The 12,500-nt window shown below is 37.4% G+C and overlaps 1 protein-coding gene across 2 annotated transcripts in view; it reads left to right on the top strand.

Annotated features, from left to right (window-relative positions):
* The window catches only part of LOC135210876 (collagen alpha-1(I) chain-like), an 891,724-nt gene that overhangs the window by 11,491 nt on the left and 867,733 nt on the right, over positions 1 to 12,500 (top strand). Inside the window, exon 2 of one of the 2 annotated variants that reach the window (XM_064243789.1) lies at positions 7,563 to 7,649. The exons of the other annotated variant lie outside the window; for it this stretch is intronic. The gene's annotated coding sequence lies outside the window, so the exon portion shown is untranslated. The remainder of the gene's footprint in view (positions 1 to 7,562; positions 7,650 to 12,500) is intronic. 2 annotated transcript variants of the gene reach the window in all.

Genomic DNA, 12,500 nt, shown 5'->3' with positions numbered 1-12,500 from the left:
TATATCTATAGCTTTGCACTGCGTTAATTGAAGTGAAACATGTTGCTAACATGTTTGCTAAGGTTATTGTTCAAATGGATGCTTGGTACTACTTTTTTTGTTGTATACAAATCATCAGGATCCGTTGATGCATTTACAGGATGTATCGTATCAGTATTTTAAGTAATTTTCCCTTACAGAAGTGTGGCCAAGGGAAAATCCTCACTCTGATCACTACTATGCTTCTACCTTATCAGTTGAATCATGGATGAACTCCCTGTTGGAAGACCTAAACATGTATATATATATATATATATATATTATATATATATATATATATATATATATATATATATAAATAAATATATATATATACATATATATATATACATATATATATATATATATATATATATATATATATATATATATATATATATATATATGAAGGAGTCTGAGCTAAGAAATGAAAATTGATATTAATAATATCACTCCCTTTATACTAACTGGGGTACACAGAAGAAAGCAGACGAATTCACGTCCTTCTGGTGCCAAAGAAATGTCTGGTTTAATCTGATTTCCTTGAATGGCCGTAGTTTTTAAATTTCCAAGCCTTTCTTGTTTTATTAATCCAACAGACCTAAATTGTAAGTTGCTTCTATAGGAAGCCTTGAGCATACCAAGTTTAGCAGTCCCACAGATGCTGTGTAGAGGTTTTAGTTCCGAGGATCAGTTTCATCAGCGTACATTCGTGATTAAAACTGATTTCATTAATCTACATTCTTTTCCATAGGTGCGTAGTGGCGTCAGTTCACCTCATGCTGTGTACTATAGGATTACTTTTAAGCTTCTTTGTGGGGTCCCTTTGGCCCCAAGCTTCGACCCATTTGATTCCCTTCATAGTGCAACAGCGGGGCTTTTCCTCCTGTTGCACCCTTAAAACTTTCTTTGCTCTCAGCTTCAGCTCCTCGTTGGATGAGTGGGTTGTGTGCTCGCCTACCGATACGGTAGTCACAAGTTCGCTTCCCTGCTCTGCCTATGTGGAATCAGAGCAATTTATTTCTGGTGATTAGAAATTCATTTCTTGATACAATGTTGTTCGGATCCCACAATAAGCTGTAGGTCCCGTTGCTAGGTAACTAATTGGTTCCTAGCCACGTAAATAATATCTAATCCTTTGGGCCAGCCCTAGGAGAGCTGTTAATCAGCTCAGTGGTCTGGTTAAACCAAGATATACTTAACTTTTCTGCTCTCAGTTTCTCTTTCAGTGCTGAATGACCTCATAGGTCCCAGCGCACATTCAACTTCCAGTCTACATTCGTGGAGGATTCCTTGTGTGTTCACTCTTTATTTTTCTTTTACTTAAAATCCAGTTGAAAAAATGCCAATGACTAGAATTCGAAAATGAGGGAGATTTTACTTTTAAGGTAACCAATCTTGTTAGACTGAGAGAGAGAGAGAGAGAGTAAATGATAAACAATGCATTGATTAATCTTACTATAATGGGCATTATGTCTGTTCGTCCGTCTGTCATTCAATCACGGCCAAACGGCTGGTCCAATAGGCATGAAACTTGGCAGGGTTATAGTGGGCGTTATGCCTCCGTCCCTTGAACCGTAACCGAAAATTCAAACAAAACACTATCTTGCACAGCAACCGTCGAAGCGACTCCTGGCGTTAAAACTGACAATCTTACTATAATGGGCGTTATGTCTGCTAGTAATGGTAATGTACGCACCTGTATCAAAAGGTTCACTGGTTTAGCCTTAGCTGGTAGCACAGGTTCTAGCCCGTTGTTTTACCGGCTGCTCTATGAGCAAGAGCCCGTGCTGGCATAAGGCCAGCGCAGTCCAAAATAACCGTGAGCGTTGTTAGTCAACATCGAACTAACTTTTCCTTCTCATATTTGATCGATGATTGTCTCTTATTTATAAACACAGTCTAGGAGACTTGGGGCAAAGTCAAATGAATCACAAAACGCGATGTAATGGAAAAAGTCTTTTTCTGATCGGTCTGATACACACCCATATATCATTCTTAAAACGAACAACTTTCATCGTTCTCGGACGGAGTAAGCGACTGTGAAAAGGATATACTGCGGCCAGGTTACTTATTACAAGGGAAAACTTTGCTCATCAAATAGTTAATGTATGCGTGGGTCTTTATAATACGGCAGCGGATATACAACCTGAACATTTATCAGTAACCATTTTTGTTTAGCAATTTTAGGACCACTGAACACGCTCGTCATTCCTTTGCATATTTTTCCTTTCTAACGATAGCCCAACGGTCACGTAAGATGACCTAAGGCCCAGTCTTAAATCTTGACTGGCGCTGATGCACTGATCATTCATAATTCCTTTTGAATGTAAGTTAATCAAAGGCATAGTAAATTCTAGATTAATTATCCGTGGCTTAACATATGTGAATTCAAAAACTTCACATGTATAAATGACAAAAATTCATATACTAAGGCACAAATTTCACTTCATATCAAACTCTATAATTACTTAAGGTTCTTTCCAGCATGCCTTCGGGCCCTAGGTGCAACCACTTTCGTACCTTTTACTGTACCTCCTTTCATATTCTCTTTCTTCGTCTTACTTTCCACCCCTCTGCTAACACTTGATTCATAGTGCAACTGCGAGGTTTTCCTCCTGTTACACCTTTCAAACCTTTAGTGTCAATTTCCATTTCGGCGCTTGGCCTTTGGCCTATGTTCTATATTTACTCGATCAAAAACTAAATACCACGAAAATAACCTACACTCGAGGGGAATTATATCTGATACATGCACCTGCCCCGTCAAAGATTAGAACCTGGGCCTTAGGTTACAGTTATAGACAGTTGGCTCTAATTTAAGTGGCATTTACACGGTCAAACGGTTTGTCCAGCCTGATTTGTGCCCAAGTTGTTTGTCAATAGGTTTGAAGAGGTGCCTCACGGGCCAAACCAAATTTATTTAAATCCAAAAACCTTTGCGAGTCGTTCATTTGAGAAGCAAAGAATGCCTCTTGCCCAAGGCACTGTTATCGCTATTTGGTTACGGTGGCACTAAGGAAAAAAAAAAAAAAAAAAAAAAGCAAAAGATTAAGTGGAGATGAGACTGGTTGTTATAGAGACCAGAATTCTCTTGCAAACTTGTTTGTTGATTTGAGATCACAGCCACAGGACAGGCGTAGTTACATGAGAATGGACGAGACCGCATATTTAGATCTGCTGAGGCTTTCATTCCGTCTATTAAGTACAAGGAGACAAACATGAGGATGACTATTTATTTTCTTAAAACGTTGTCCCGTGAGCAGCTATAAATTTCTTTATCTCCTGAAGAGCAGATAATCCCTTGTTTCTAGACGTCTTATTGAAATATTCTGTATGTTCTTTGTATTGAAGGATAAATGAAAAAAAATTCCATCTCATTTCTCTTTATTTTAATCAGTATTCATACTTGAGACGGGAAAACATAGTCAGTCTTCTTAGTCAAGCTCCAAATAGCTACTAAGGTACTTAAAGAAAGTTCTTATACCCACCTTGATAGCTACTGAGGTTTGATCATGTTTGCCGATCGTTCACACGAGCATTTTTTTTTTTTTTGGATAACTTAAGCCCCGCCCACAAAAGTCAATCCGAGCTTGACATCCTGCAAATCGTTTGTCAAGGGCGTTGGCCAGCCAAATAACCCGTGTACACAGTCCATTTCACTTCAGAGTTCAAACATGTGTTGGCAAACCGGGAAAGGGTTGGACAAACTGATTTACTGTAAATGCCCCTTTCCCCTTATGGCGGGATTCACCGAGGCAACATGTGGCACCCCACATTGCCGCATATGCCAAGTGTGTTTCCACCAATTCAACAGAGGGCAACATGTAGCATGCAAGTGTGTGGCATGCGACAATAGCCTGTTGCTTAGTGTTGAACGCCTTCCCACCAGCCGGGGGAAGGATTCGATGTTGAAAAACAAGAATTGGTCGGAAGAAAAAGCCGTAGAATTTATTTATAGAAGATGTAGGAAACTTGCTGTTCAATGGGATATATGCTTGACAGAGTACAAGAATAGCCATGCTAAACTAGATGCACTGTAGGGATTAGCAGAGAGATTTAACTAATAAAAAAAATCAAGAACTTGCGTACTGCTCACTCACGCATGTGCGTCGGTTTGGAGGGAAGATTCTCTCTCTCTCTCTCTCTCTCTCGTACTAGCAGTGGCAAATGCCCTCGTTGGCTGTTCTCTCTCTCTCTCTCTCTGTCACACACACACACACACAAGATGGTGCTAGAAACGGGCATTCTCTCTCTCTCTCTCTCTCTCTCTCTCTCTCTCTCTCTCTCTCTCTCATGAGTAATCAATCTTCACGATTTTTTGTTAAAGGAGGAAATGCCGGCGTTGGATATTTAACTTTTTATTTTACATAATTCAACAATTTCCATTATTCCAAATATTATCGTAGCTTTGGCAGTGATTTATATGAGTTTTGTTGTTGTTGTAAATAAGTCATTCGAGTAACAGGTCATATTTTATCAGCCTTCTTTTGTAGGCATTACAGCAATAACAGGTCACAGCAGCTTTTCTTGCTATTATTATTATTATTATTATTATTATTGGTTGACAAATGGCTTGGTTTTTGTTGAATTGCTGGAAAGATTTTTGTCGGCATTCAAACAGTCAACATGGCATGTAGCATGCTACATTGCTACAAGCAACAATGGTGTCGCCTTGTCGCAGGCAACATGTCTCCTGGTTGAAAGCCCCATTCAACATACTTGTTGGAAAACCAGTCAGTCGCATGCTACATGTTGCCTGTGTTGCCTCGGTGGAATCCCGTCTTTAAATCAACATTTCGATTTCCTCAACCTCCCACAGGCTTAATGAATGTCTTCACTTTATTATTCATTTGGATCATCCGCTTTGAAGTGACAAGCGTATCCAAAAGGAGAGAAGTAAGTGAACAATTACAAGGACAATGTGGTTATGTTAATTATACACACACACGCACACACACACGCACACACACATACACACCCACACACATATATATATGTATATATATATATATATATATATATATATATATATATATATATATTCAAAAGGTGCGCGAACATGTAGACATCAGAGGGTTACCGAAACTCAGAAGATCAGTTAAGGGAGTTTATTATGAGATACGTTTCGTGTCATCCTGACACATCATCAGTCTGTAATGTAAAATCAATTCACATTTATAAAAAATATAATTAAAGTTTACATGCTATTTTAAAAATGAAAACATAAAATACTAAAGTATATTCATAAAAAATTATTTGTTAAAAGCTAAAATACTAAAAATTCAATTTACAAGGTGACATTAAAATTGGAGAAATTTTGGATTAGAAAAGAATATTAACCTTAATAAAGCGAAGGACAAGAAAGGAATGGCGATATATTGGCTATGCTGGGTATTGTCAATTATCGAAAAATGTTTTTTGTTAATTTCAATTTTACAGAGAGCTGCATGATTTCTTATATTAGAAAGTTCAGGATTGGTTATCCTCTGGCCAGTTCTGTAGCTCACTCCCAAATGACTAGAATATCGAACTTGCAACAAGCGTTTCGTCGATCCAACGTAAGTACCGGGGCACCCCTGCCAAGTAAATTTGTAAATAATATGGGATCGCATTAACAGTTGCAAATTCTCTTTATGACTAAGAAGTGAGCCTATTTTGAGAGGATTAATAGGTATTAAATTAACTTTGAGACTTTCGAACTATCTTTCAATAATTTTCTTGATACGGTCTCCTAATTTATTTTTGAAAAAATATGGAATAGTGGCGTATATGGGTAGTTTTGGTACACCAAAGGAAGGGGTATTTTCCGTGAAGTTTAAATTAGGTAATTTGTTTACCATTTTATAAAATACCTCCGTAGGGTACGAGTTAGTTAAAAAATAAACTTGTAAAAATCCAATTTCACTGTGGAAAGATTTCCAATCAGAAGCATACCTAAGTGCTCTAAAGACCAAAGTGGAGATGGCATTTAGTTTAAAATTGATGAAGCACGAACTGTAAAAATTATTCCCCATTCCTGTGAAGGTGTGTTTCCTATAGACAGAAGTATTAAACTTATTATTTTCTCTTGTTATCTTGATATCCAAGAAAGGTAAGCAGTTATCTTTTTCAGTTTCTATGGTGAAGTTTATGTTACTGTCTCCCATTGCTTGAAGCTTCGGATAAACTAGCATCAGTGGAAAAAAAAATGGTGGCAGAAATGTTCTCGTCTGACAGCGCTTCTCTAGCTTTATAGCATGGATAGTTTTGTTCGGCCTTTGTGATACCATGACGATAATGACACCAAATGATGCTAATTCTGCCTCACGGACAGACCCGTTTTTGCCGTAAACAGGTGTCTGTCTTCTAAAGCAACACTTTCATGCCCATTTTATTCAATTGCCCAAAGAATACGTTTTATTCTACTCATTTCGTATACAATTTTATAATTTTGAATGTTATGTTCCGGAGAAGGTTGCTAGTGCTCTGTGCATGAGGCCAGTGCTTGACAGCCTAAGACCATAGGTCTAGCTTATGTCTAAAAGTGAAAATTATCCAGGTCTTATAGACCATATAATACATAATAGTGCTGAATTCATTTTTAAAGCATAGTCAGTTCGAGAAAGGTACAGCATTTCAAAGCTCTTCATTTTTATTGCGTAAACAAATGCGTCTTTGGGTACAATATTGTTGTGGTTTTAGATTGAGCTGGACAAATGCTAGCACGAGTTCTTGCAGATTACGAATATGAGGGACTTGATTTTTTTCTTCTGCTTTTAGCGAGATAAATGGTGGATACAAGTAAAGTGTGATGATACTTTTAGGTCTAGTATTATGTGACACGTTCAGAAGTCCACGTATACCCCGTAGGGGGGTAGTACAGTAAGTGCTCATCACAGGGTGCACTGTAGGCATTACTAAAGATGCCTTGCAGCGTCCCTTCGGTCTCTACCTGCAACCCCTTTCGTTCCTTTTCTGTATCTTTATTCATAAAATCTTTATTTAATCTTGTTATCCGTCCTCTCCAAGCAATGTTTCATAGCGCAACTGCGAGGTTTTCCTGCTGTTACACCTTTCAAACCTACTTTTGTCAATTTCCCTTGCAGTGCTGAATGACTTAATTGGTACTAGCGCTTGGCCTTTGTCCTAAACTCTATACGTATTCCAGAAGTCACGTAAACTTTATCTTTGCATTGTACTTGTGCCTAGAGGCATTACACACTATACTCTGTTTTTCATACTTCGGAACACACACACACACACACACGTTAATAGTGTGTTTGAACTCTCATCCCACAAGGTACTACATGGTTCAGCAGGTACAGCTTCGTAAATTTTGAACTGATAAGAGTGACAATATGGTAATGAGAATGCTCATCAAGTTACGGGTCAAAACTGATTGTAACTATTTTTGAAGGGCAGTGGGACGCTGGAGAGAATGTGACATACTCAAGTTCTAAGGAGTCACCGAAAAAATATGAAATGCAGTAGAAGAGAATGGTTGGGGTAGACCGATTTTGTTCTCTTGCTGAACACTTAGAAACCCCTTTCTTGTTTTGCAGATTTCATGGCGGGCATTATTTGCAAGATCTCACGTCAGACTGCTCATACCCTCCGAAGAAGTCGTGAAATCGAATTTCAGCGGTTTGGTAAGTACTTTAGTTCATCCACCTTTAAAGTATGTAATTCTGCCTTCCTTGCATGTTGTTGAATCATAAAACCATTGTATAATAGATAGGCTGCTTTGTCGCCACCTTAATTCGGCATGTTCAGTAAAGGTAAGGGGACACAAAACGTACTCTGTTGTCTGCATTCCATCAATTATATATTATATATATATATATATATATATATATATATATAATATATATATGCAACTGTAATAGCCTTAATGCATCTGGTAAAAAAGTGACCAGTAGATTCTACACACACATACACACACACACACACACACACACACACACACACACACACACATATATATATATATATATATATATATATATATATATAAATATATATACCGTATATATATATATATATATATGTATATATATATGTATATATATATATATATAGTATATATATATATATATATATATATATATATATATATATATATATGTGTGTGTGTGTGTGTGTGTGTATGTGTGTCTGTGTATGTATGCAACTGTAATGGCCACAATGTATCTGGTAAAATAGTGGGACCAGTAGATTCTACACACACACATATATATACTATATATACATATTATATATATATTATATATATATATATATATAGATATATATATATATATATATATATATATATATAAACAAGAGTATGTGGCATTATCCAACAAACTACTTACTGTGGAGAAAAAAAGGTACAAAGGAAAATTTGTTTTACTAAAAAAAATTAACACAAGACTAGGACTAGAGTCGTATAAAACCATCTTAAACCAAATACAGGTCTTTCCTTTCATCATTGTTGTTCTGCGTAAAACAGGTTTCTTTGTAAATATTTAAAACCTAGTTTTCTTTGTAATATTTTTTTTCCATTACCTTGTGGGTATGTACTCTGTTTATATATGTTTAAGATTAACATTTGTTTGTTGTATTTGTATTTGAGATTGCTTAACGGTGATTGTAAGTGGAACCCTCAAAATAGGGGACAGTCAAATTTGCTAGACATTTTTGCTGTCAACTAGGATAGGGCTGGGTGATTCTCCGACGAACATCTGATGGGGGTTAATGCCGTCAATGCAACCTCATGCGATGCGCTGTGGCATTACTTTAAGGTTCTTTGCAACGTCCCTTCGGCCAATAGGTGCAACACCTGTCATTCCTTTTTTTTTTTTGTTACTATGTCGGTCCGGGTATGTTTCTCTTTCATCCATATCACTTTCCTAACACTCGTTTCTAACCTCGAGGGCTGAATAAAAAACCTCAAAGGTCCGAGCACTAGTCCTTTGGCCTAAATTTTGTAGTCTATTCCATTCCATTCGCTACCCTTTAGGGTTTCTAAATTCAAAAGGCCCATCCCCCAAAAGCAAACTAACGGAAATTAATTTTGCAAAAACAATAGAAATAGATTTTGTAGAAATATCAGGTACATTTTGAAAAAACCCTTTAAAGGGCATTGTAGTATATTGAAGCCATAAGTTTAACTTTTAACTGATATAAAATGCGAATATTTTTTTCGATTATGCCAGTTTTTCTTTATTCAGAATCCAATCGATTCCGAATAGCGGGAGTTCTGTAATTCGAAAATTACATTACACTTTTCCTTTACATAAAAAAATACTTATGGGAAAATTAATGCAAATTTCAAGATCGGTTCATCTGATTTGGTAATTTCATAACATTAACCGGAGGCTGAATATATGCATATTTGATTTACTTCTTTTTATATATGTATACACATATATGAATAGTGTAAATGTATAAAGTATACATATATATATATATATATATATATATGTATATATATATTGTCATAGCGTGCATGCAGGTTTTAAGAAAAATATGAGAAATTAAAAAATATTGACTTCTAAAAAAATCTTTACACCCTTGTGTGATAATGGCTGAAATTGGACTTTGGAGGGAGCATGCCAAGGCGATGAACAGAAAATGTAAAAGAGAACCTGTTATAGAAAAACTTGTTACTTTTCAAGGATTGAATATAAACGTAAATTTCTCCACTGATGGAACGATCATTTCTATAAAGTCTATCAGAAGATATGATTACAGGAACGCTATCCGGCTCAGTGGCACTCATGAGATTAACACTACTATGCACGAATCTGCAAAGCAGTCAAAGTTGAAACACAAGACCAGTGGCAATTTTGAAGTAAGCAAATGAGCAAAAGTATGCAAATTTCTTGACTGGAAAATCATTCATTATTACATTACTGCAATGCTTATTGCAGAGTTGGTAGTGTTAATGGTTATCACTTGTCTGACAAGAATTTCACAAATAGTTTTATGCTCACACAAGTATCTGATAGAGACGGGAATGTTAAGGAATAAGAATATGAGAAAACAGTGAAACAGGGAATGATTGCTAGGAATAGGAGGGGAAGAGCTGACAGAACAAATTCCAATTTCAGTTACATTAATCTGTGGGTGTAGTCCGAGCCAGGGTGTCAACAGAAGGATGGGGGTTGCCAACAGGGCTTCACCAAGGGGTTGACAGACAGATGCTTCTCTTCAGTCAGCGTCTTATAGGAGCTTTCAAAGATGGGCTCAAGGCAGAGAAAAAAAAAAACTGTCAGGCGGATATCAATACGTTGTCCAGTTTTGCAGGTTGAGCGGGTTCAGGAAGAGACTAGCCGGAGTCAGCATCAAGACAGAGGTTAGAGATAGTGGAGGGCCGATTTGTTGGACGTGACACCCCTTCCAGACAGCATAGTACTGCGTTCTAGGCTAGGGCAGAGTGCATATTTATACGTGCTGGAGGAGAACCGGTCACATCTGGTTCAGGCTAGCTTGATTCTCCTCGGGTGCTTTCATCTCCACTGCCAATCTTCATTAATTACCTGAAAGAGGTCATTGAACGCTGGCAGAGAGGTATGGGAAATGGAGTACAATAGAGGATTGTGGGTAAAGAGGGTTAGGGTGACCGTCGGTCCTGCAGGTGTGTGTGTATGTGTGTGGGCGGAGTCGCAGAGGCAGAAGGGTTTAGCTATGAGAGGGAAAGAGGTCGGATAGAAAGGCAAGAAGGGATAGGTCAGCAAGATGTGTGAACTTTCATGGGGTGGAGAGCAACTATCTGTTATGGCTTCTGTCAAATTAGACTGGGGACTGAGGTGATAAAGTCCAATAGCATAGGAGGCTCTGGTCCCTTAAGTGTAAGTAACCCTTCTAGGGATTTGGCATATGCCGGCAGTTATGTATGACGAGAAGAAGACAAGTTACCACTCATGTTTGAAGTGTTGTTAAAATCACACCAAGATGTTTTCCATCTTCGTTGTTAACTCACAAAGGGAGAAGAAGCGTGATTCAAAATCATCTCACGGTAGTCCAAACGGTCAAAACAAGATGTTGGGGCGCGTGAACTGGATTTGACATTTCCTGTTCCCTTACTTTATTCCCTCAAAATGTTCTTTCAAGTTTTTGAAATTTGCTAAGGAAAATAAAATAAAAAAGGGGGTAAAAGGTATATATATATATATCTTATATATATATATATTTATATATAATATATATATATAGATATATATATAATATTTGAGATTATTTGATCTTGTTTGTCCTCCAAGGGTGGGACAGTAGTGGAGTGACGGAAACGGGGACAGGGGCCCACCTCCCCCCTGTAAAAAAACACGGTTTTTTGTTCTGCCCCGGTGGGGTCTGGGATTGGGTAGGTAGAGGAACGGAATGGTAGGGTGACAGTAGCGCAAGTTCCAGTAAAGAGTGAAAATCAGGGTTAAGATCTTTCTCAGCGCTGAATCTCCTCTGTTGTTTTATTAGAAAAATGATACAACACACACACACACACACACACAACACACACACACATATATATATATATATATATATATATAATATATATATATATATATATATATATATATATATATATATATATATATATATATTGGGGTTCCTTGGGATGAGAAACATTGTCTCAGGGGCTCCTCAAAGTGACAAAGGTTGGGAACCACTGGCCCTGATCCATCAAAATGAGGTTCCCGTTGGGCGGTAGTGGTGTTAAGTATATCTTAATTTTACCAAACCACTGAGCTGATTGACAGCCCTCCTAGGGTTGATCCGAAGGATGAGCTATATTTACGTGGCTAGGAACCAATTGGGTACTAAGCAACGGGACCTATAGCCTATTGTGGGATGCGAACCACATCGAGAAATGAATTTCTATCACCAGAAATAAATTCCTCTGATTCCTTGTTGGTAGAGCAGGGAATCGAACCCGGACCCTATAGGCATTACTTACGTTCTTGTTGGCGTCGCTTCGGGCCTTAGCTACAACCTCTTTCATTCTTTTTGCTGTACCTCCGTTCATGTTCTGTTTCTTCCATTTAACTTCCCGCCCTTTCTTAACAGTTGTTTTCCTCCTTTACACCTTTCAAACAGCGCTGAATAATCTCACAAGTCTCAGCGGTTGGCATTTGGACTAAATTTTTTGTGTCTCATTTCCAATGTAAAATGAGGTGAAATGATAAAATATGTCCAAGAGACTCACGATAGGCTGGTGTTGAACGTTAGTTGTAAAGGGAGGGAGATATCCACGTAATCATATCCACGTAATCTCTCAAGACAAATCGGTGTAATGGTTAGTAACATTAGTCAATCAAGGTCTTAACAATATACGGGCACAATATCGATTTGGCTTCCTTTATTCAATCAATTCAATCTAATTTGTCATATTTCACTTTCTTCTATTTTCGTATTCTGTTCTGGTTAAGTTCGCTGTACGCGAATATGGAAGTTGTATGCAGCGTTTTCATTTATATTTTGGGAAGAAGTGCCATTGTTCATTATTGTATTTATCAACT

This window comes from Macrobrachium nipponense, chromosome 4 (genome assembly GCF_015104395.2).
Source record: "Macrobrachium nipponense isolate FS-2020 chromosome 4, ASM1510439v2, whole genome shotgun sequence".
Taxonomy (NCBI): domain Eukaryota; kingdom Metazoa; phylum Arthropoda; class Malacostraca; order Decapoda; family Palaemonidae; genus Macrobrachium; species Macrobrachium nipponense.
The sequence above is the reverse complement of the archived record's forward strand: the minus strand, read 5'-3'. Positions and strand labels throughout refer to the sequence as shown.